A 26,134-nucleotide genomic window follows, 5' to 3' on the forward strand; every position below is an offset into this window, starting at 1 on the left:
CAGGTCCCATGGCCATAAGACCAATTCTGTAGTAAAAGTTTATATGATAAGAATAGATACTCATAAGTCCTAAGAAGCTTGTAGACAATCTACGTATTTTCAGTCAAAAATATAAATACTTTGAAAATGCCTAAAATTCAAGTTTTATCACTTTCTATTATTTTTTCTTTTTTAAAAAAAACACTCTCATTATAATTGTGACTGACAAAAAGCCAAGAAATTCAAAATTCGGATTCTGATGGGAATCACGTGAACTAATAGTCCTTTTGTACTTAAGAATTGGTATTGTTGGTGAAATTATACAGTATATTTCCATTTGTGTTTCTTGTTAACTACATAGATCAAGATTTCATATAATTAAGGCCCTTGTTTCCGGTTTTTATTTCATTTAGAATTTCTTAGGTGTTTGTTTATTATAAAACTTGAAAAACAGGTGAAAATTACTGGAAAAATTATCTAAGTTTTCTGGGTAATTATCAGTGTTAATGTTGCAGGATGGAAGGACAGAGAAGGAACAACAAATAGAGAAAACGAAGAGTATTGAATGTAACAGAAATATAATGCTGTGGTTTATTTCTTTTTAATTTTCTTTTAACAACAGTTTATTAACAGTTTTCTGCTATTACCCTGGATATAAGGGGCTTCAATGTAAATCCAAAAGTCCTGGGTAGTGTAGACTCTCAACAATTTTTTCAGTGTCTCTTTTTTCCACTCAAGACTCATTCTCCTGCAGTCTTGCATGTAGAAATATTCGATCCTCATCAGATGAGACATCGAGGGCGGGGAAAGCAGCATAACTCAAAGTTGGGAAGTCAGTTCAATGGATTTTCCAAAATTCAAATGGAGCAATGTCGCCATTGTCTGGAAAAGGCATTATTATGTATGCATTTAATTTGCTGTCCAGTTTGGCCTTTTCTTCATTAGGAGCCACAAAGATGGAAAAGATAAAAATATAGTGTCTACATTCATCAGTAAGGCCACACTTTTGCTATGGAGGTCAAACAGCACAATTACTTTCCAGAATGGTGATCACTCTTAAAAGACTTAGGGGACCTATTACAAGTGACCACTGCTTTCTACTTCTTTGAGAGTTCTGTATGAAAACTTTGGAAAAGCTTTACAAGTGTTTCCCACTCTCTGGCAAAATGGAAATGAAAAGATTTATTTGTTTTTCCTAGAATCTCCCCATATATGCTTTTGTGACAAAGTTCTTCAGACATTGTTGCCTGTGATCTGTGTTAGAGAACGTTGTCTGTTTAAGAACAGAATTCCAATTTTTTCTGCACTTCGTATGCTGGCTGAAGGGTTTCAGTCAGAAATTAGAAGTACTTCATTAATTTTTCTTGTTTGAATGCTGACAATTTTCAACCTTTTCTAGTCACGATGTGAATTAGTACTTAAATTTTGCGCAGCAAAGACCTCATTTAAGTATTACAGGGCAAAGAAATTCCATGGTGTCTCAGGAAAGGCATCCTTCAGCAACCAAAATGGGTTGGTGTCACCTGAAGGACATGGAAGAGAATAGAAAAGGAATAGTACTTGAACATAACCCCCATCCCAAAATCATTCTCTTTCCTGTCACACAGGAGGGATACAGGGGTAGGAGCTAGGAGACAACAGAGGAAAGCAGAACAGAGGGGAGAAGAAGAGCATGAGGGTGGGATCTGTGAAGGGGATGGAGATGAAAGAACAGGGAATAATCCTACCATTGATGCTTGATGGCAGTCCTGCAGATCCTAGTCACACAGGGTATGTCTACAGTGCAAGTTAAAATCCATAACTGTCCTGGGCTAGCTGACTGCAGTGTAGGTGCCCTGGCTGCAGCCTGACCTCTGGGACCCTCTCACCTCACGTGGTCCTAGAGGCCCATCTCCAACCCGAGCCCGAACATCTACACCGCAATTATACAGCCCTGCAGCTGAGCTCCATGAGCCTGAGTCCGTTGGCATGGGTCAGCCACAGGTTTTTATTTGCAGTGTAGTCATACGCTGTGGAGATGTTTGGCTAAGCTGGTGCCTGAGCTCTGGGATCCTAGAGGGTGGAGTGTCTCAGAGCTCGAGCTCCAGCCTGACCCTGAATGTCTACATAGTGATGTTTAGCCCTGCAGCCCAAGTCAACTGACCTGGGCTCCCCACGGCTGTGCCATGGGTGTTTTATCCTTATGAAGATGTTCCCCGAGACACAGATTCACCAGAAGCAGTGGGGCTGCCACTACCCTCCTCCCTGCACCGTGCACTCCTCTAAAGAGCTGGGTCAGGAAGGGGCTCTGTCCAGGGCTCTGTTCCCTGAGGCTTCTCTCCAGGTAGTCACATATCCCCAGGCAATGCTGAAGGGCGCAGCTACTCACAAGGGCAGGTGAAGAAGGGGTGTCTGGTACTGATGGAGACAGCATGTGGTGGGAGGGGATGCCTGGTATTCATAGGAGGCAGTGTGAGGGGGACAGGGATGCCTGGCACTCAAGGGAGCGCATCAGGCAGAGGGGAGGGGGATGAGGGGAAAGTGGGTGAGCCCTGCAGTCACACTGAAGAGCTGGGTCCAGGGGCTTTGTTCAGCAGGGAAGTGGACAGGGGCCAGTTCTTATTGGGTGCAGCTTTCTGCTCCCAGTGGCCAATTGTGGCAATGTTCAGGAGTCTTGGGTGCTGGGACCTGGCTCCCTGAGCAAATCTGCAGCAGCCACCAACCAACACACGTGTGCTTTGCTGTCTGGCGGGGACGGTACATGGTGGGAGCCAGGCCCAGGGAGTTCTGGCACTTACAAAATTTGGGTTAAAAGGTTAAAACCTGAATACTGGGTTTCTCAAAACCTGGGAATTTTTGGAGGCTTTTGGTAAAAACTGAAAATGAAGGGCCCTACATATACTGAACTTTTCAATCACTGTAGTTTTATTGGCCTCTAGCAGCTTTTTGATATTAGATTCTAGTTAAGTAGAGTATATTAACCAGTTCAGATCACAGGAAGACAAAAGTTATCCAATTGTTAACTCTTCATTTACCAAAGAAAAACTTAATGTGATGGCTATATTTATGGTAGCTGTAATTTAACCTAGTCATCTTTAGCTTCCTTCTGGCTTTGCATATCACATGCAGTTCAGGTGAGATAAAGGAAGGTTTGTGTTTGAGGAAGTCTTTATGATTAACGAGTGGCACTCTGACCAAATTCAGAGGTAATGTGCAAGTTACACATCAATAAGTGCATTTGAATCTAAGAGAGACTAAGGTGGTGTAATTTACATAGGGTTTATGGCCCCTATGGCCATGAGTCTTCTCTCTTACACCAGTTTTATCTCTATGCAAATCCATTATCTTGTGTTGCGGTTACTGCTGACTTACAATGGCGCTCTGGGTGTCAGGAGAAGAAGGCCCTAAGCAGACTGAACGAAGGTGTATGTTATACCAGTTCACACTCATGCAAGGCCAAATTCAGAGATGAGTCTGTTTTTGCAGGTTATGGATGTGATTGATTACCTTGTTCATTTACAAAAAGTATATCTTCATTTATACAATTTGATTATTACTCTGTTAACTTTTCACAACACTGAATCACATGAGAAATATTAAATTCTCCATATGATCAAAATGGTCTTAATGAAAAGGCATAGGCTAGAAAACAGATCTAAGGAAGAAAGAAGAAATGTTTTATTTTAAAATTCTTTAATTGTGTTCTAGTTTTTACTATTAATCTCCTGTCTAGTTTTTGCCCTTTGCTAAGAGTAGTAATAAACCATTAATCTGGGGGATATAAAAAGTGTGTCCAAGCAGAGGAGAGACAACAGAAAAACATCTTTATATGCTACCCTTTGATAAACTACACTACAGTTTAAATTGAGAACTATTGGACAGTTTAGCTTTGTTATCATGTTTCCTGAGATTTTATTTTAATTGATAGCGCATGCACTCTTTAATTAATAACTAGACATTGTTTTCCAACAGTAGACAAGGTGACATAGTAATGAGGAATGATATATGCTGTTGCCATTTGGATAGAAGAATAATGTGCTAGATTCTGCCATCCTCCAGCCTTGCCTACACAAGAAAGTTTTACCACTTACATCAATATAGTTATACTGCTCTAACCCACCTACATGGGCACTCCTATTCTGGTATAAGAATGGGTTTATTTGTATTTATTTATTTTTGTTTAAATTAAATCTCTTCCAAAGTGACATAAATTAAACCGAAAAAATGCACAGATAGTGGAATAAGATTGTCTGAATGGGGGCATTATACTGGTTTAAACTATATTGGTTTAAATTTGTATGTTAGGCTATACTGAAAAAACTTTCCAGTGTAGACAAGTCCTTACTCGTGTCACCCCTGCCTCAGCAAGCGACATAAACATAACTTTAAGCACATGAGAAATCTCATTGACTTCAGTGGTGTTACTCCTGTTTCAAGGAGTAAGGTACTATTTATTGTAAGGGTGTCAGAAACTGGCTCACTGTAATGTTATCACAAGCTATTTATTATCCTTTTATAATTGTTTAAAACTCTAACCCTATTACATATTTCAGGCAGTACTATCACTCAATTAATTTTGAAGAATAGCATCTGATTTTCTTATAATATTCCAGAAGTGATAAGCTAGTTATTGGTACACCTCTACCCCAATATAACACAACCTGATATAACATGAATTCGGATATAACGCGGTAAAGCAGCACTCCACGGGGGCGGGACTGTGCACTCCGATGGATCAAAGCAAGTTCAATATAATGCGGCACGATTTTTTTGGCTCCCAAGGACAGTGTTATATTGGAGTAGAGGTGTAGTACAAATTTATGTAGGTAGATATGGCATCTATTATACTTTCAGAAATAGCTAACCCATTAGAACCGGCTTTAAGTAAAAGAATAAATGAGCTAGCCACATTTTCAAAATGTGTCATGGGATCTTTAACTTCAATTAGAACAATCAGCAGAAATAACACAAAGGACCTCAGTTTAATATCTCATCCAAAGAATGGAAACTCTAACAATGCAGCTATTCCTAATGCTGCACAGGAATGTTGGTACTGAGTATGAGTCCAGGTCACTACATGTGAGCAATTGAATTGAGATAATGGCTGATAGGAAGATTACATAAAAAATGGGTTAAATGTTAAAGTGATGTTATAGACGACAATGTCATTCTGTGAACAGGATATTATAGGATTCCATGTTTACTCACTCTCAAAGAGATCTGTACAAAAGGCCTGATCTGACAAATTGCTGAGTGGTAACAGGAGTGGAGGGTATGCAACAACTTGCAGGATCAGGTCCTTAATTTGATTATTTTACAAGTAAATATATATTATTTTTCTAACAACAAGCTTGGCTTTCTCATCTTATGGTGAGATTGTGTTTTCTCTAGTTTGTACAACATCACTTGTAATGATTCTGCAGTTGCATCTTAGTTAACAATTCCCTAGATGGTGCTTGAATCAAAAAATAATCCAGTTCAATCTCTCTTGGCTGTATTGGCTCTGCAAGGCTAACAGAACAAAACAAACAAACAGAGGGCAGTAAACACTTTATTTTTATAATTTAAAATAAATTTCAAATACACCCAGGTAGCAAGTCTTTTGAGGAAGTAGCACTTTTGTTTTTGACCATAACCACACTATAAGGTTGCTCAGTTGAAGTCACTGAAAGTCAGGAATACAAGAATTTGGATTCCACTAGCAACGCTGTCCCAGCTGTGTTTAAATTCTTGTACGTATTATGATATACATTTACTGACATAAACAGCAACACATTAACCTATGCATTTAGCAAAAACAGCAAACAGAAGATGCTGTATGTGTATAGTATATACACTGTACATGTAACATAACTGAGTTAGCACAGTGATTGGCACCTTAAGTTTGCATTTCCAAATTTTTGATTAGTTTAACTGTACAATCTTAACATTTCATACTATTTTTTTGGCATTTAATTTGCTAGGACTTAAATGTTTATGGCTACTTAAAGATTATTTTTTAAGTACCATCATACGCTGAAAATTATACCCTTAAAAGTGCTTTAAATATTTAAGACAACATATAAGTATTTAAATGACTTGAAACCTTTCAGATGACCGCATGTCTTTAAATATTTGGGACAGTTTAAAGGCTCATGCCATATGAGATAAAATCTTTTTATCAATTTTGAGTTCTGCAATGGTGAAAAATATACATATCCTCCTTTAAGAAGAAAAATTTCTACAGCTTTCATTACACAGAGACTTAAATTGTAGCTGAACTTTGAAATATGGTAAGTCAAAAGCCCCTGAAGTGTATGTTCACAACCAAGACTGAAAAAAGAGTGTGATAAAGTTATGAGCAATTCAAAGTTGGCTTCTGCACATGTGTAATAGCTTCTGTGGGCTCTTTACTGAGATCAAGGTATATCTTATTATTTGTATTATTGAAGCCCCTAGGAGCCCTAATCATGGTTCAGGATCCCACTGCTCTAGGTGTTGTACAAACACAGAACAGTATCTGTTCTCCCCTTCAAATCAGGGTGTCACTCAGCAGCTGTTAGGGTAAGCTATCAGTTGTTAGCAGGGGCTTTCAGCTTCCTGGCCTCTCACTGCATCCTGATTGTCTCTGGTGCTTGGAGACCACCAAGTCTTAAAAGTAATCCCCAGGAGCTGAAATGGCTGATGTGTAGATGGGAGGGGATTTAACAGAGGAGCCATTTGGAGTTGGAAAGAAACATACAAAAATGCTGTGACTGAGGCCAAAAAAAACATGACGTGTCCTCAACCATTTGGAGTAAATTTAGTTTCTGATGGAGGTATCTGTTGTCTTCTCGGTTTCTTTAGGTCCACCACTTGTGGTCCTGATCCGTATTCATATTGGTGTCTCAAAGGAAGTGTGGTAGCCATGGTGTCAATATTAAGAGGCATTGCTAAAACCTCACTGAGCAAGGAGAGGGTGCTGACAATTCTTAAACACACTGAAGTATCTTCAAGATACTTTCCTTTGACGTGGAACTATTTGCTGTTCAATCCTGCATGATCTTAAACTTTACCTCCTTTGGAGAAGTGGTTGAGAAGGCAGAGCTTGTCAATTCCATGTGCAGCTGGACACTCCCCCAACATTCCATTGGGACGACACCTGTCATGGTCATGAATTATCTTTGTTAATTTGAGGTCAATTGGCATTTATTCTCATGCTGAACCTCTCAACAGATTTTGATTCTGCTGACCATGGGTTGCTGCTTCAGTTGACTGGTGATACTGATGTTCTGCCAGGAACTGCTCTGCAGTTGTTTTTTTCATACCTAGAAAACAGACATAGTGTTCCCCTCCATCCTTCCTGTATTTCTCCCCCTTTTCCTCCCTCCCTTCTCAATATTGTCTTGCCCTTCCTTCCTTTTCCTACTATTCGTGCACTTCTATTACATCATCTCCTTCCCCCCTTGCCCTATTCCCAAATTTATATTTTAAAAAACAACAAAAAAAATTTTTAAAAAACATATGTAGTTTTCACATAGCCACTTATCATGGACTACAGCTAGTGTGCTTGATTCCTTTTCCATCACTCTTCATCTGATTTGTCTATTCAGTCTGTAAGCTCTTAAGGGAAGCTTCAATCTTTTAATGGCATCCCTACCCCTTCATCTGATTGGGGCTACTGGAATATTATAATAATAATAATAATAATAATCAGTGATAGGCAATTGTTTGCCTTCACCAAAAGATTTGAATTGGCATCTCTGTCAAATGCTTGCTGCTTAGTTGGGACAGTATCAGCATGGATATATGCCTCAGTCCAGGATGGCAGCATTCAGGAGGCACCTTCTTTCTGCCTTAGTTCCAGATTAGAAATTTAGATCCTTTAGGCTGTTTGAAAAGCTTTAGGGGCTATTGGTTGATAGTCTGATATTTCCGGTGGATTGCAGCTGGCATGAGAGGTCAACGACTCTGGGGGGTGGGTAATCTCTGGAGTTGCTTGGGCTGATTCCACTGAGAGCTTGAATATGAAGCTGGAGACCTTAAATTGGACTCTTTTTATTCAGTGGCAAGCCAGCTGAGTGACTGGAGCACCAGAATGACGTACACATAACAACCTGAGCTGCTGAGCATTTTGTTACAGGTAAGGCTGGAGTAGTCTGAATTTCCTGTCACTTTTGCAGATACTGTCAATTCTCAACAACAATGTTGCATTAACAGTAAATTTTTTGCAGTTAATTTTGTAAATGTTAAATAACTTTATACAGCAAAGCACTATTGAAAACTTCTTGCTGCAGGCTCTGGCTTCGTTAGCCAAGCTGTATATCCGTTTTGTCTGACATCTGCATTTTCAGTCTGATGTCACTCAGCCTATTATTTGCCATTGCCTCCCCCTTCATTGTATTAGCTGTGAGAAACAAAGAGAAGCTTATAATAGGGATACATGGTAGTGCAAGGGTCAGAAGAGACCAGCACATAACTGTACAATATACCTTCTAAATTAACATTTTGGTTTAAAAAAAATCAGTGTTCTACTGGTTGCCAAGTTTCCCTTTTCATATCCATTAGCATTTTAACTGTACACTCCAACTCATAATGGCCATGGCCAGTGCTGATATCATATTGTTTTAAAATTATTATACAGAAGGAAATAATCCAGTATGATCTCTTTGGTTTATAGCCTGTGTTCTGTGTTGAATTTGATGTAATAGTCCCCTACCCATATCCAGCTACTTCTTTATCACATCAATTACAAACTGTTGCAATATTCCATGTGTTGCAATATTTTGACCTCATACACAGAATTCTTCTGTAGGTTTCATGAATATTCTCTCTTCACATACTGAAGTCACTAGGAGCTGTAGTACCTATAACCACTTTTTATTTTAGGAGCCTAAATATAGTTTTTGGCACCTAACTTCAGGCACCCATGTTTGGAAAATGTAGGCCAAGGTTGAAATAACATTTAAACAAATAACAGGAAATAGGTCTGATAACAATAACAAAAAAATGTAAACAGTTAACACCTTTTTAACTTGAATCACTAACAATATTCTTTCTCCAAAACAATAAAGATTCACCATCTTACTCCCTAACTTAAGGGATGGAAGAGTTAACAATGTTTATTCTTTGAGATAACAAGTGGATCTTGCAGCAAAACTAGGGAAGAGCAGAGCTGACATTCCTGGCATCTAAGATAATGAGCAGAACAATCTTTAATACAGGAAAAAGTTTAAGTTCTTTGTGTATCATAAGAAGTAAAAAAGGGAACAAGTTCAGTTAAAAAAAAATCACTTGCAGAGCACCTTTGAAGGGGAAAATCTTTGTTTCAGTCTCCTTTTAAATTAGTTCACTCCTTGTTTCTAACAATGCCCTGTTTTTGCAGACTGATGTTTTCCTTTAGGTGTTTCCTTTATGTCTTTTGCATTCTGTTCTGAATGAGAGAGGATAGAAGCAAATAAAAAGCAGTGCTGGCCAACACAGAACATATTTAACAAGGTGCGGCATAAGTGTTTTTTGGACAGAAGGTGGCTAACACCCTTACTCAGAAGGGGAAGTCATACCAGCCCTATGGGTAAAGTAGCCATTTCAGAGCCTGTAAAGTATACTTATCTGAAACCAATACCCATACCAGTGCCAGCTCTCCTTAATGGATCAACCTAAAAGAACTCAAATCCTAAATTCTCTTTCTACCTACATTACTGTTAAGGATAGGTGAACTCATTTTATCTAATGCTGAACACACTCCTAAATAAAACTTATCTGTTTTCTGTTCTATGGAGAGTGGGACAGGGTAGGAAGAGGGAAAGGGCAGAGAAAAAAATTAATGAAAATCTATGGGTAAAGTAGAATTGAGGGGAAGCAGTGACAGATAGAAACTGAGAGGGGGATGGAGTGAGGGGTACAGAGAGGAAAAGAGGCAAATTGAACAAAAAAATTACAGGATTTATATAATTGCATATACTTCAGGGTACAACTTGTCTCAGCTTAGCTTTTACAGATGGTTTTCCTTTTCTTTTCCATATATCATATAGGCTCATAATCTTTTCTTTAATACAGCTAAGGAAAAAAGTTTAAAATACAGGGAAAAGGGCTGCAAATTCAAACTAGTTTTGTACATCTCATTTTGACAGATTCCCAAAATCCAAAATTGTACGGAACTGGGTAGTCCCTCACTACTATATTAGGAGTTTGTCACATTACTTTTCTTATGGAAGAAGTTCTAAAGCTTCTTATATGTATTATAATAGATGTCGTCATACTGATAAAGGAGTGACTGTGTGGCAAATAGAGTGGCCATTATACTCTCAAAATTGTACTCTCGCAGCTTGAGATAGAACATGTTTTTTCAGGAGAAAAAAATATATTCACCAGGGCTCTGATCTTATCTGGTACTTTTCAAAAGAGTGCCTGTGCATAAACTATCCTGTGAAGATTATTGTTACCACCATATCACAAAAAGCGAAGTAAGATAATATCTTGTTTGCCACTCACAATTACATTGTAGTTCTGCTTGGCCCCAATTATTTTCTAAGGATTTCCATCCTACTATGTAGCTGTTGTTTTGGATACTTCTCTCAGTACATTACGTTGATTTCTGCACCCCTGCTCCCTCATCTTTTTTTCCTTCCTATCAACAGTCTTGCAGTCTCTATTTTTTGTGTTTTTTCTTTTTTTCTTGTAGGTGTTTGCATCTATCCCTACAGTACTTTAGTCCTATCTGCAAACTTACCTTGTGTGTTAATGTCTTTTCCTGGTAAAGCAGTTCCTTTTCCCTTCTCAGCTCTCTTGGTAAAGCAGTGGCTAAAGTAATATGAATACAAAGCATGTATTCTATCACCCATCATCCCAAAAGTATTACATGTTCTCAGTGACCAAAAATGTGCCCTAGGTGTACATGGTTTTACATGAACAGACATGATTCAGATACAAAATTCCCAGATAAAACCTTTGTTACACTGTTGTTGTGTATAACAATAGCTGGGGATGGGGGGGAAGATTAATAGAAAGTTCTTTTCAGAGAGAGACTGAAAAGTAAAATTGAAAGTTACGGTTACATTTAAAACCTCCCCTTTTTCTCTCTCCCAAGTAGTAGAGAATATAAAAATGCAGATTTAAAATACTTCAGACAACTTTAATTCTGTCCCAGACTCTTGCCATTCTGTGCACCATTCGTGATAGATAGGAATTTGACAAGTATCACAATATCACAGGAAGGTGACCTGTTAACTCCAAATATCTTCATGTCTTCATCAAAGACCTAGTGGTTGAGACCTCTTCAATACCCTTATTATTTAAGAACTGACACTGTGTTTGGAGCTGTATAGACACACACTTAAAAGAGTCTTTACTCCAAAGAGCTTACCATCTAAAATCTCAAGCATGTATGATCTCCAAGGGGGCGCAACCCCATTGAAGTTGATTCACATGTGTAAAATAAGTATAATGGTAACTGCCTACCCAATATTAGTTTTTTTTATAATGTACTTTGAGTTCTGTGGATAACAGATGCTGTTCAACTATAAAATATCATTATTAAAGTGAGAGGATGGCAGATTGCAGACTCCAGAGTTTATGAATCCCAGCCTCCTTGCTCAGTGCACTAAAGGTTCAGCAAAACCAAGCTGGTTTGCACCTTATAAAAACTGCATTGGCACATGCAGAACAACCTAAAATTTGCAAAAGCCAGAATAAATAAGCGTTTTCTAAACAATTTCCACGCAGCCTTTCCAGAAAACAGTCAAAGTACTACGAAGTATCACTAATACCAACTAAGTTTCTAAACCTAGATGTTTGAGATTTAATATTTCAAATAATAATAAAGTAGAACAGTTCTCCAAGAGTCAAATATTTCTAATTTTTCATGCTACCTGTTTCCGCAAACAAATCTCCTTTGGGAGAGGAACACAAAAAAACTCAGATGGATTGGTTTAATTAGAATGAATTAGAGTGATGACCAAAAGTGCATGTGTTAGCTTGCTACCTGTGACAACTTGACCTACGGAGAGATAAGTATCTGTATGATCAAAACTCCCACCTGATGAGTTTATTTTTCATTTAAAGTATTAGCAAATGTTACCTTTTTTTTTCTATACAGAAGCGTCTATCATATTCCTAGATATTCTTTAAGACCATGATATTCAGAAAGAACTGTTACATTTTATCCTTGATATTAAATAATCTTAAAGGAACTGAAAATAAGCACTGACAGAAACTATTAATTCAGACAAACAATGAAGAGTAAGGTTGTGCAAAAATCTGACACATGGTAGGCAAGCTCTATTATTGATTCCTGTGTAACTTGACATTTTGCCTAAATATTGCATCACCCACCGACCTCCCATGCAATACCTAGGTTAACTGGAGAGAGTTGGGATTGAAGTTCCTCATTGTTCCCAAAATCTTGGAGTGGAACAAACATTCTGCTACAATTTTGCCAAACCTAACATTATGCATTGTTAGTGCATGAGTATCTGAAAGTGAAATTGAAAATAAAAATACTGATCAATTTCACTTTTGCTTCTATTCAAAGCTGAAAGATTAAAAAAAATTACCATAATATAAAGTGTTATTACTACACTAAGGAAGTGTTTTTAATATGCTTACCATGACTATATTCCATTTTAAATATGAAAAAAATAAGGTACTAAAGCTTCATTCTGCTTTTATTGAAGTCAATATGAATTTTGGCATTGACCTCAGTGGGAGCAGGAGCCTACGCTCACTGTGTGCAAAATTCATTTTGTCTGAGTTACAGGTACACAGGAATAGCATGTGTATTTAATAAGTTACAGGTACACAAAAACAACATTCAAATTTCCTTTTCTTTGATTGTCTTTAAAAGACAGTTTGCCTATTTTTAAGTCCTTTCAGTGGCATTTATTGGTTTCCACATCATTTTCTGTAGCAGTTCCGTTACAAGATTCTTAAAATGAGGATTTAGCATGGATCAGCTGCTGCAGGGAAAGGAGCTACTGTAATAAAACCTTCCCTGTTATTTTCCAACAGCCATTTTAAAGTACTCTTCTTTTAAGAACCTTTCCCAGCTGTGTGTGAACACTGAAGATAACCTCTTTCAATCTTTTAAAATATGGCCCTAATTTGTAAGAATCCTCACGGCAAAGATGCAAGAATGGGAGGCTAGCACCCTTTAAATAATATATTATGTAACTTGCAGTTTTCTAGAGATGCCCTGAGGGAGGATACTAACTTAAGATGAATTGTATAGTAGTAGCAATAACAGAATTTATTTATAATGTGATGTTTTGCTATAATGAATAAGTAATGGATGCAGTCTCACTACATCAAAAAAACTGTCAGCACAAAAAACAGCAGTGCAATCAAGGCTGCTCTTAAGTAGAACCACCCATAGTAGTTGTTCTAGTTTTGGTCTTGGGGGAGACTTGCCACCAGTATGTAACCAGGACTGTAGGATTCTGTGTTTCTGTGGGCCTCTGCCACCTCTGCTGTCCACAGGCCCTTGCTGCTTCTAGGTTCACTTTTGAATAACCAAGATTTGGGGGTGAGGGAAGGCAGGGCCACTGCAAGTCAGAGGGCACCTGAGTACAGTTTCTCTTGTGGAAGAGATCTGGGGTCAACTCTGTAAGTTACTTCACTAAGGACTCTACAAAACCTAAGGCCAGTTTCACACATAGTATGATAAAAATAAGGAATAGTAAGATCTTTTTACCCTCTTGTTTCCTGCTCAGGAAACAATTACACTGTTGTGGCCAGGTCAGGTGTCAGAGAATGGCGGTAAGACTATTACTCAACATTGGACTTGGCACTTATCCAGCCATTTCCAGGAACACTGTTAAAATGAAAACAAACTCATTAGTTTTCCATTATACAGCAAATGAGCAGCAGAATTGAGTCCCAGCCCAATCTTTCATGGGTGCATTGCCAAATCCTAGACTGAGGCCTTGGGGAAAGACTGCTGTAACTGCTGAGTAGCTGCCACTGGATACCCATCCTGGGGCAGCCCTTGCCCTTCACCTGCCGTGTACCCACAGCCTGATCCTGGTACAAGTCTTCACATTGGAGTGCCTAAGTGAGGCTAGCCCCTTGTGCACCTGGGCACTCATGACCGTTCCCTAATGTTGGGGTTTGCTGACAGGAATGGCAGGCTGAAGGAGGCTGAGTGCATTATGGATCATCAACAGGTCTGAGTACCAGAAGGAGGCTGCCAGACAACTCTCCAATACCAAATTCTACAGGCCACTTTCCTCAGATCCCACTGAGGAATATACTAAGAAACTGCACTATCTACTCCGGACACTCCCTTCGCTAAACTCCCTATAGAAGCACAGGAAAAAATCTACACTGACGCACCCCTAGAGCCCCAACCAGGGATATTCTACCTGCTACCCAAAATCCATAAACCTGGGAATCCTGGACGCCCCATCATCTCAGGTATTGGCATCCTGACAGCAGGATTAGCTGGCTATGTAGACTCTCTCCTCAGGCCCTACTCTACCAGCACTCCCAGCTATCTTCGAGACACCACTGACTTCCTGAGGAAACTACAATCCATCGGTGATCTTCCAGAAAACACCATCCTGGCCACTATGGATGTAGAAGCCCTGTGCACCTACATTCCACACAAAGATGGACTACAAACCATCAGGAATAGCATCCCCAATACTATCACAGCAAACCTGGTGGCTGAACTTTGTGACTTTGTTCTCACCCACAACTATTTCAGATTTGGGGACAATTTATACCTTCAAGTCAGTGGCATCGCTATGGGTACCTCTCGATATGCCAACATTTTTACGGCTGACTTAAAAGAAGGCTTCCTCAGCTCTCGCCCCCTTACGCCCCTACTCTACTTGCTCTATACTGATGACATCTTTATCATCTGGACCCATGGGAAGGAGACTCTGGAAGAATTCCACCATGATTTCAACAGCTTCCACCCCACCATCAACCTCAGCCTGGACCAATCTACACGGGAGGTCCACTTCCTAGACACCACAGTACAGATAAGTGATGGTCATGTTAACACCACCCTAAACCAAAAACCCACCGTCCGCTATGCCTACCTTCATGCCTCCTGCTTCTACCCCAGACGCACCACACGATCAATTGTCTTCAGCCAAGCGCTGAGGTACAACCGCATTTGCTACAACCCCTCAGACAGAGACCAACACCTACAAGATCTTCACAAGCATTCTCAGAACTATGATACTCGCACGAGGAAATAAGGAAACAAATCAACAGAGCCAGACGTGTACCCAGAAGCCTCCTGCTACAAGACAAGCCCAAGAAAGAAACCAACAGAACTCCACTGGCCATCACCTACAGTCCTCAGCTTAAACCTCTCCAATGCATCATCAGTGATCTACAACCCATCCTGGACAATGATTCCTCGCTTCCACAGACTTTAGGTGGCAGGCCAGTCCTCGCTCACATACAACTCGACAACCTTAAGCATATTCTCACCAGCAACCACACACCAAACCATAACAGCTCTTAGCCAGGAACCAATCCATGCAACAAACCTCAATGCCAACTTTGCCCACATATGTACACCAGCGATAGCATCACAGGACCCAACCAGATCAGCCACATCACCGGTTCATTTACCTGCACAGCCACCAATGTTATGTACATCATCATGTGCCAGCAATGCCCCTCTGCTATGTACATCGACCAAACTGGACAGTCTTTATGTAAAAGGATAAATGGAAACAAGTCAGATCTTAGGAAGGCAATATACAAAAACCTGTAGGAGAACACTTCAGCCTCCCTGGACACATAATAGCAGATTTAAAGGTAGCTATCCTGCAGCAAAAAAAACCTTCAGGAACAGACTTCAAAGAGAAACTGCTGCGCTTCAGTTCATTTGCAAATTTGACACCATCAGCTCAGGCTTAAACAAAGTCTGTGAATGGTTAGCCAACTACAAAAGCAGTTTCTCCTCCCTTGGTGTTCACACCTCAACTGCTGGAAGAGGGCCTCTCATCCTCCCTGATTGAACTAACCTTGTTCTCTCCAGACTGATTTTGGCCTGCATATTTATACCTGCCTCTGGAAATTTACATTACATGTGTGATGAAGTGGGTATTGACCCACACAAGCTCATGCTCCAATACAACTGTTAGTCTTTAAGGTGCCACAGGACTCTTTGTATGGATAACTGCCATCTCCCCATACTTTCCATCAATGCAGGTGCCCCCACACAGGGTATCAGCCGTAATGGAGCCGTCCGGATTCTGAAAGAGGAGCTCAGCACGTGCTGTAATAGCCTCTCGCCCCTCCCTGCCCGCTGTAGCCTAGGGCCTCTGTTCCCTGCCTAAGCTCCTTCGCCCAGCCCATTTCCAGCGCCCTCTGCCCGGGTCCCTCCGTTCGGCTTCACAGGCCCGTCCATGATACAAGCCACCCTGCCTGGGCTCCTCCCGAGCGCGTCCCTTCCCCCACTTTGCGTTGCACTTCAGGGGCAATCGCCGCTCCCAGCCTGAGCCGCCCTCCGCACCTCTAACCTGCGCTCTCAGCACGAACCAGCGGGAAGCCAACCCAGACTGCTGTTGAAAGTCGCAATCGGATTGGCTGGGCTGCTGGGGGCGGGGCAGAATCAGGGGGAAGCTATTGCCTAGGTAACCGCCCTCCCTCTCACCTCAGCTCTAGGCGTCCGCGCGCGCGCATCCCGAGGCCTCGCGGTTCCATGTGAGTTACTGGTGACGGGCCACTCAGTTGCTGCCGCGCTGGCTGGGAGGCGGCGGCGCCTCAGGGGCAGCAGCTGCTGCTGCCGCCTCTGCCTGGGCAGGTGAGTGACTGCGGGAGGCGGTCGGGCGGGCAGAAGGGACCTTGCGTGTGTCCGTGTGAGAGCGGGAACTGCGTGTGAGTGCAACGTCTCCGCTTTCCCGCGGGACCGCGCTTGGGCTGCGGCTGGGGATGCCCGCCCGGAGGGAAGCTGCCGTCGCGGCGCGGCGCGTGGCCGGTTCCTACCCGAGCTGGGGCTTTGCCGAGGGTCGGGGCGCGGAGCTAGGGCGGTTTGACGGGAGAAGTGTCTCGCTGCGGCACAAACGGGAGAGTGGGGCGAGACTCCCCCCCCCCCCTCGGGGGAGAGATCACAAGTGACTCTGCCCAATGAAGCCTCCTTTCTCTCTTCCCTCCCCCCTCGTTTGGCAGATCTGGGGCTGGTTTTCAATCCCTTCTCCAGGTGGTTCTCAGATCCCTTCTGCAGAACGGTGGCTGCTCCCTTCCCTGTTTTGCCCGGTGGTGGCAGCGAGTGTACAGGGGAGGGGCGGAGGAAAAGGGTATTTTTTAGCTTCTTCAAAGAAAATTGCAACACTGGAGTTGCTCAACAAGAACGATAGTCAGTTTTCTGCCCTCTTCCTGCCACTGGTGAAGTTTAGTCACATGTTGGTCTTTATCAGTTGGGCTGAGAGGAGATGTTGCATAGGACTTCAGATGGCTTTGAATTAGGTGGGAGTAGTTTGATCTGTGAGAGAGGGGGGAAGATAAGGTTCCATAAAAGTTAACATGATCTGAAAGGTCTTTTGTAGTGTGTCGATCTGTTTAAAACCGCAAGAGTATCATTTAATTTTAAAGTTCAAAAATGAGTCTCTGTTCTTTGTTGTAAAAACACAGAGAATGTAAAAACAGAGAAAATGGTTGAGTATCCTTTGAGATTGCATGGGAAACAAACAAGTGGCATTTAAGCATCCCAAACTCTCTTAAGATTACTGAAGATGCTACTATGGCCTGGTCTACACATACAACTATGTCACTACAACATAACTGTCACTGAAAAATTTACGCCTCCTGAGAGATGAAATTAAGGGGACCCAAATCATGTGAAGACTCTTGTAGGTTGATGGAAAAGCTATCACCTCTTGGGGTGGTTGTTTTTGTGTGTATTTACTGCAGTGATGGGGAAAAAACTCTTCTATTACTGTGGCAACATCTACACTACAGCAGCATAGCTACAGCTCTGCAGCTGTGCTGCTCTCACATTTGTAGTGTAGACATACCCTTAAAAATGACAGGGAAAAGGTGCCCTTCTTTGATTTGTTATTTATTAGTATAGCCTAATATTATCTCCTATGCTTAAAAAAATTATTTGATGTAGCTTCTGCATATTCCTACTTCCTCCCCCTAGTGTTTTTGAACTTCAGGAACCTTCAAGAAAAAGAGTGCTTGTTGGGACCATTTGAGTGACCCGCCCTCCGCAGCACCAGATGTTCTAAGCCAAATTTTATAAGTGGTCGTGCAGTCTCCAACTGCTGCAGTTCTTTCTGTTTTATGGCCTTTTGCAAGCATAGGGGTCTTTATTTCATGCCTAGAGAATATGTTTTCCAGTCAAGAATCTCTTAATTTATTACGGCTGCCCTTCGAGCAGGCATAGTTTTAGAAAGTTGGTAGGTAGTCGTTTCTGTGGCATTTAGATGCTTGGACTGCCTCCAGCTTGACGGAAAAGGTGAAGGGAGAAAACAGAGCTCATGCAGGTGAAAAAACTGAGGGAAGGGATCCTGACCTGAAGATTTTGGTCAGTAATGCTGTTGGAAGCATATGGTGAGAAACTTTGCTTTGAATCTAATATAATTTAAGCTAGGTAGTGGAAAGCATTTTTATCTTTATTTTCTTGCAGCCATTTCTGACTTCTGTGCCTCATTGGTTGTACTCACTTAAAGTCTGTCTCTTTGTAGTTAATACACTTGTTTTTATCTAATCCAATATGTTTAAGTTAAAGTGTCTGGGTAACTTTAAGGTAACAAGCTAGTGTATGTTATTCATTTAAAGGAATAATAGACTTAATACATTTAACTGTCCAAGAGAGGTCTGGGCAGTACATAACATACATTTCTGAGAGGACTGGGAGTCACCCTGCATAAGTAACCAAAGCTGGCAAAAGCCAGAATGTAACCCAAGTGTTGCTGGCATGTTGCAGTTATGCAGACACACTCAGGATGTAGCTTGCGTGCTGGAAGGTTGTTTGTGAGCTGCTCAGGAGGAAGCTACTTCAACAAGGCATTGTAAGGCATCCCAGGTTGCAGGGCAAGAGTGATACAGCATCCCACTGGTCTGGACTGCACCCCGGGTATCACATACAGTACCTGCTGTCTGTTGTATCTGGAGGGAAGCCTATTCTCAGAAAAGTTGCTTGGTATGCTGTCCCTTTATGGCACGTTGACACCAGGCATTCCTCTTGACCAGGGGTTCTCAAACTGGGTGTTGGGACTGCCCGGGGGTCGTGAGGTCATTGCATAGAGAGGGTGGCAAGATGTCATCCTCCATCCCAAACCCTGCTTTATTTCCAGCATTTATAATGGTGTTAAATATATTTAAAGTGTTTTTAATTTATAAGGGGGGGGATCACACTCAGAGACTTGCTGTGTGAAAGGGGTCACCAGTACAGAAGTTTTGAGAACCACTGCTCTTGACTAACCCTGCATTCCAGACCTTTGGATCTATTTTGAAGTTGGGATCCTGTTTCGTTGCAAGGATGGAGGAGACTGAACAACCTCAAAAATCCCTTAAATGGGGAGGTAGACGCCCTTGGTGCCAGGATTAATGTTATCTAGCTCTAACTCACCTAAGCACTTAAGGTATGGTTCTATGGTTGCTCCAGTACCAAAGAAGCTGGCTTCATTGCCAAAGTTAATCAGTGACGGGAAGCCTTTGTCAGGGACTTTGGTGTTGTCTTTTCAGCTGACCAGTGTTGTTTCCCTTGCAACAGGGGTTGGCAACCTCTGGCACATGGCTCACCAGGGTAAGTACCCTGGCAGGCGGGGCCAGTTTGTTTACCTGCTGCATCGGCAGGTTTGGCTGATCACGGCTCCCACTGGCCATGGTTTGCCGTCCCAGGCCAATAGGGCGGTGGAAAGCTGCAGCCAACATGTCCCTTGCCTGCGCTGCTTTCCACCATCCCTATTGGCCTGGGATGGCAAACCGTGGCCAGTGGGAGCCGCGATTGGCCGAACCTGCCGACACGGCAGGTACACGAATTGGCCCAGCCCACCAGGGTACTTATCCTGGTGAGCCGCGTGCCAGAGGTTGCCAACCCCTGCTTTAGAATAATGGACTCTCTGAGTCCATGGCTTACTGGGCTTTTGTTGGTGCTGAGCTCCCCTTACCTCCAGGGTTTCACTAGGGCCCAGTGTTCAGGGAAACTTTGCATACCATGCCATCCTTAATTCTCTGCTGCTGCCTTCAGAGCTGGGCTCCCGTCCAGCAGCCGCCACTCCAGCTGCCCAGCTCTGAAGGCAGTGCCACCGCCATCAGCAGCGTAGAAGGGCAGCAGTACCGCAACCCCACTTACACACAATAACCTTGCGAGCCCCTCCCTCTCCCCCAAACTTCTTTTTAGGTCAAGACCTCTACAATTACAACACTGTGAAATTTCAGATTTAAATAGCTGAAATAATGAAATCTACAATTTTTACGATCCTGTGACAGTGAAATTGACCAAAATGGACCCTGAACTTGGTATGACCCTGGTCACGTTGAAGAAGAAAGGCAAGTTACTTACCAATAAATGTAATTCTTTACCTCTGCATAGTCTTTCTGGAGTGCTATTCTCGTAGGATTCTGGAGTTTAGCAGGATGATCTAAGGTGGGTGGGGACCATGTGGCCTTTTGTAACCTTGACTTCAAAATTTTGTGTGGCACTTGGGAACTCATGGAAGCCAAGGTACCTTTTTTAGAAGGATTCTAAAGCTCTGTGGTGCTGAATAGTGCATCTTACAAGTGTGGCTATATAGAACACTCTTAAACTAAAATGATTCTTAAGTAAGTCTTATCTGTTCTACTTGTTTTTACCTAAGATATGTCAAGTCCTGTCTTCCTTTTTGCTGTGGGATGACTTTTGGGGACCTTTTTCACCTCATAATTGAAGAAGCGGAAATTTGAGTTCTTTAAAAACAGTGTTTCCCTCCCCAAATATTTGGAACGGCGGACTGCGGCCACTGGAAGCTGCAGGTGGCTATGCAAATGTAAACAAACTAGAGATTACTCTCACAGGCTGCAGGTTGCCCACCACTGCTGTAGACTGACTGACCTACTGTGGACTAATTGTGTAGACTGACTAACTGTGGACTCACTGTTTGTGTAGACTAGCTTACAAGCTAGGTGATATTGTATGTTAGCGTTCAATCGTTCAGCTACAAAACTTGAGTTTACATCATAGTTGGAAATGAATGTGAGTTTAGTAGTTCAGTTGCAGTCACTAGTGACGCAACTCATGTGTTCATGACAAAATTTAACAGCAGGAGTGGATTTGTGCATCTCAAACAATTTTGTTGCTTTTTATAGAGGGTGTGTTTGAGGAGAATGGTTTTGTTCTTTTGTATGACTTTAACTCAAGTAAGAAAGTCACTAGTTCAGTAAACAGTGATGTAATTTGTAAGTAAAAGGTACAGGTTATATTTATTAATAAAGGGATGACAGTGTTTGTTGTAGCAGAGCATACCTGCTAACAAGTGTTTCTTGCATTTGTTTAAATGTATATTTGCAAAAAGTCTCTTTGTGAGTATATTCCAATGCAAAGAACAATTTTCCTGTTGTATGACAAGACTAAACATTACAGCATGATTTTAATTGCTATTGCATCTTTCATTTAAACCGTGTTCTAAAGTGCTGTGTACAACTAAATAAATTATAGGGAAAAACAGGTCAGTTAAGAGGGAAACTTATCAGCAAAGATTGGAAATGAAATACAGAGTTAATGAGGCAGAAAGATACAGAAAAGTTTTTTTTTTTTGTTTTCTTCCCCTATAGTTTTGACTGAACATTTTCTCCCCTGTGCTGTTTGGCTGATCCACCCTCCTCCCCCCTGCCCCAGTCTTTTCATCTCAGCCTCACTGCACACACCCTCAAACCCACCTATCCCCCTCCCCTCCTCCTGTAGCTTATCCCTTTCTATCTAACCTCCCCCGCCCCCCAAAACAAAACAAAAACCAAAGTGTGGAACTTGCATGATATTTGCCTTATTATATTGTTTACTCTGCTTGTGTATTTTGCCACTTTCCCCTACCCTTTGTTTGTTCTGTCTGTTTAGACGGTATGCCCTTGGGGGCAGGAACCACGATGCGTAGCATGGTGGAGCCCAATTCTTGCTTGCTCCCTAGGCAGTACCATAATAAACTTGATTAATAATAGTTCTGTATTACAGACTCTAAAGAGGAGCAGATGAGGAGGCTTTTGTGAGGGTCAGGGAGGAAACTAGTATCAGATGGGGAGGGAGCAGAGACAGATGAGGTCCATAAAGTAGTCTGTAGCTAATCCCTAGAGGACTTTAAAGAACAATGAGGGCAATTTGGAACTAAATCCTGGAATTGCTGGAAGTGGAATTGCTGGAAGATAGGAATGATATGTGTCTGAGTGAAGCTTCAATCAGCAGCTTGCTGCTCATGTAGTATGCTGCAGAGGATGGGTGAGCTGGGCCAGGGGTTAGTCATAGGCTACATCTACACAGCAAAAAAAAGAAAAAAGATGACCTGTGGCAGCAAGTCTCAGAGACTGAGTCAACTGCTTGGGCTTGCACTGAGGGGCTAAAAATAGCAGTGTAGCTGCTGGCCTTAGGTTGGAGACCAGTTCTGAAACCTAGTGGGGAGGATATCAGAGTCTGTTAACCCAGGTTCTGAGACTTGCTGCCAGGGGTGTGTGTTTGGTGGTGGTTTTACATTGGTGGTGGTTTTTTGTCATTATTTGTTTACTGTGTAGATGTATCTATAAAGAAGGAAGTAAATATAACAAGATGGGGATTTCAGCAGAGCTGGAGTCAAACCAATGGCACACAGAAATTTTGGAGAGGTGGTTTTAGATGCAAAGTTGTTTGAATCACTTCTGTCTTTGAGGAACTACAGGTTTATTTAGTAAAATAATGCAAGAGTGAATAGGGAAGCTTTGTCATGGAAGCCAAAACTTTAAGAAAACATGCAGTAAATTTGTGTGCCTCAACTATTAGATGCTTGAGGTATCTTGTTTCTGATTTTCAGGTAAGCTGAGGACCCACAGCTCGAGTTGATTGAAGTGTAAAATTGGCTGTGTAGGTTTTGAAAGTTTTTTTTGTTTTTGTTTGTTTGTTTGTTTGTTTTTTCAATTGGTAACCATTGGAGTAAAGTGATAATTCAGGCAAATGGTAGGAATAACACGTTCAACAAGAAAAGGGGTAGATAGTTTGGCTCCAGTGTTGGAACATAACCAAGGGTTCCAAAGAGGAAGAGTGCAGGGGAAAACTACCATCTGAAAAAGTAGATAGGAAGCAGCCAGAGATCCTTGCATATGTGTGTAGAGCTAATCTAGGAGTATGAAGTAGTCAGTTTCAAAGAGTTTCAACAAAGAGTACTAAAAAGAGAGAAGCTTTCTTGTGGAGGTCTGAAATGTCTTTGCAGTCTTACTGGACTACACTTTGTGGGATTAAGTAAATAACTTGAAGGAAGTGGTGTGTGTGCGCGTGTGGGGGTGGGGGTGGGGTAGATAAGTAAAGTGAGAGGATGAAGTATGATTCTCTTGGGCTGTGATCATCTGGAGTTCTGCACCGGTAGTACATTACTATAAAAAGTTGTTTTTGTAATGACTGAGGATGTGGAGTAGAGCAAAAGGAGTGAAGAGAAGAGGGTGTGGTTTTTTTTTTATTTGCATGCTTAAGACTCTAAACTGTTTATAGTGGGGTGGTTAGTGTTCATTGTGTTCACATAAAGTAGTAAGGATCACATAAAATAGTAAATTCCATGAATTCCTAACCCTTTGAGTTAGAGGAATGGTCTGTGAGTTTTGAGATTTTCAACTGGCAGCTGAAGCATAAATCTTTTGCCTAACGCACAAATGAGCAAAAAGTTTGACCTGCCAACATTAGTTACTAAAATAGGAAAAATTTGATTTATCAGCCTGTTGAGAGTTGGTCAGAAAACTTCTTTGAATTCATTGTATAAGAGAATTAACCTCTGGACTACTTTTTTGATGATCTCCCGCTTTTTAATTAAACTTCTGAAAATACTCCCTTATTAAAACAACTACAATCTGTGTATTCCTACCCAACTGTTTTTATCCTAATAATAATCCTTTGCATTCCTATAGTTCCCACAATTCGTGGATCATAAAATACTTCAGATACTCAGTGATTAAGCTTTGCCCTGGGCAGTAAGTGGTGATTCCCATTTTATAGATTGATTTTATATAATGTCAACTAACTGTTACGATTCTCAGTCCAATGGGTTCAACAGAAGCAAAGCTGCCTCCCTGGCACTATTGAAGCATTAATGTTTTTTGTTTTTTAATTTAAATAATTTTTATGTTGGCCATAGTGGTGATAGTATAATCATGTGTTTGATACAAAGTAGGTGATAGACACAATAATGAAAACGCGTTAGTTTAGATCTGGTTTCAGCAAAGCACTTAAGCATGTGAGTAGTCCCATTGACCTCAAGAAAAGCACAAGCTTAAGTTCTTTGCTGAATTGGGGCTTTAATGCTTAAATTAAGGAAGAAAATGCTTTTAAATTTAACTCTTAACCAAATTTTTGATTAAATTAAATATATCTGGATGGTCAAGCCTTGAAACTGTATCAGATCATATCTTTTCATAGTTAATTATTTATGTAATGGTCTTTGTTTTTCTGTTGTCCATTAACTTTGTAATTGCCATAGTACATTACATGTTATTTATTTATATTGTACCCATGAGCCAAAGTGTTGGGGAAGGATAACAGTAGGATATAATATTAAAAGGAAAAAAAGTCGACAGTAAAAACTAGTAAATCAGCCACTGGTTCTAGTGAGAACAAGCTGCTGGATTTACACGAACAGGAAGAGAAATCAAATAATTCAAAGTCATATTAAGCAGAAAATAGTGAGACTTTTGTACTTATCCTAAGAAAAAAGCAAAAAAGGTGAAGGCTAGAGAAGATAGAACAGAAAAAACAAAATATTTGTTAATTAATGGAACAAACAGGAAAGTAAATGAAGGATTAATTCAGCTGCTAAAGTTAAATGTTGCAATGAGAACTTTAAAGCAAGTAAGTATCATTGTACCTGCTTTATAGCAATAATTACCCATTTGCCTGATTTACTGGCCGATTCTACAAAGGATTAAGGAAGAGTCCCATTGGTTACAAATTTCTGCACAATTGTATTGGTCCGGCCACACACATTCCTTTGCAGAGTTGACGCCTTACTATGTACCTGACTTATGGCTTGGTCCTTAGGTTTGCTGAGTATCTGGACTTCTCACTGGCTTCAACAAAAGTTTCAGGTGCTCTTCATCTGTTGGAGTCAGTTCTATAAAATGTGCACTCCTGGGGCTTTTCCCACAGCAAATTGAGATTCTTGATCGCTTCATATTCTATCTTCTTCCATTTCCTCAAAATATTGTTGTTTATGATATGTTGCAAGCCTTCGTCTCTTCTCATTTTATAATAACAGATTTATATTTAAAATGCTTAGTAAGATTTTCCAAGCCCTTTTAGATGATTTGAAACTCACCTCTACTTCTAGGGTTTCAAAATTAATTTTATTGGGTGGGAAAATTTGTGATAAAACGCTGAGTTAGGACTCAGAATATCTAGATTCAGTTCTCAGCTGTGCCACAGATTTCTTGTATGATCCTGGGAAAGTAATTTCATTTCTCTGTGCCTTAGTTTACCATCTGTAATTATGGGGATAATAGTACTTTTAGTCTACTTATATCTTAAAATAGTTCTGGAGCTTTGTCTTATGTGTATATATAATGCCTAGCACAACAGGGTTTGAATTAGGACCACAAGGTGCTACTATAATGCAAATAATAATATATTACATTATTTAACTATGAAAACTTTTAGTTGCAGCTGCTGATATATCAGACATGAATAGCTGGTAATTATTTGTATGTACTACATATTAGATTAGGAATATTGTTTCTCATCCTCATTTGAAATGGGAACTGTACATTCTCAATTTAATGCATTTTTATATGGCACTTTTAAAAACACATCTGGTAAAATATGTAATAGCTGGAATGTTTTTGCTTTGACTGGGAGCTTTTAATGCTGAGATGTCCTTCTAGGGAATAAAAATCTACTCTTTTATGAAGCAGTACAAAAATTAGCCATAAGAAGGAAGAGAGAAAATCCTTTACCATTGCACTTAAAATGTGTGGATTTTTTAATGTTAGTGTATTAAATGGGGTGTCTTTTTAGTGTAAATAGTTAATTGAGAATACAAATATAAATGATTAACGCTTTCTATTTAGAACTATTTTCCATGAGTTTTATTTTCCTGTTTTACATAATGGT

The 26,134-nt window shown here is 40.8% G+C and overlaps 1 protein-coding gene and 1 long non-coding RNA gene across 5 annotated transcripts in view; one reads left to right on the top strand and one right to left on the bottom strand.

Annotated features, from left to right (window-relative positions):
* The window catches only part of PIK3CB (phosphatidylinositol-4,5-bisphosphate 3-kinase catalytic subunit beta), a 225,015-nt gene that overhangs the window by 30,960 nt on the left and 167,921 nt on the right, over positions 1–26,134 (top strand). For 2 of the 4 annotated variants that reach the window (XM_032771139.2, XM_075068563.1), the window contains exon 1: positions 16,557–16,684. The exons of the other annotated variants lie outside the window; for them this stretch is intronic. The gene's annotated coding sequence lies outside the window, so the exon portion shown is untranslated. Of the gene's footprint in view, positions 1–16,556; positions 16,685–26,134 lie in introns of those variants that run through there. 4 annotated transcript variants of the gene reach the window in all.
* On the bottom strand, positions 541–15,605 carry LOC116819455 (uncharacterized). The gene is made up of 3 exons (XR_004372414.2): positions 15,505–15,605; positions 10,649–10,719; positions 541–1,502 (listed from the first exon to the last, which is right to left on the bottom strand). It is a non-coding gene; the product is annotated as an uncharacterized LOC116819455 (long non-coding RNA).

This window comes from Chelonoidis abingdonii, chromosome 8 (assembly GCF_003597395.2).
Source record: "Chelonoidis abingdonii isolate Lonesome George chromosome 8, CheloAbing_2.0, whole genome shotgun sequence".
NCBI classification, from domain to species: domain Eukaryota; kingdom Metazoa; phylum Chordata; order Testudines; family Testudinidae; genus Chelonoidis; species Chelonoidis abingdonii.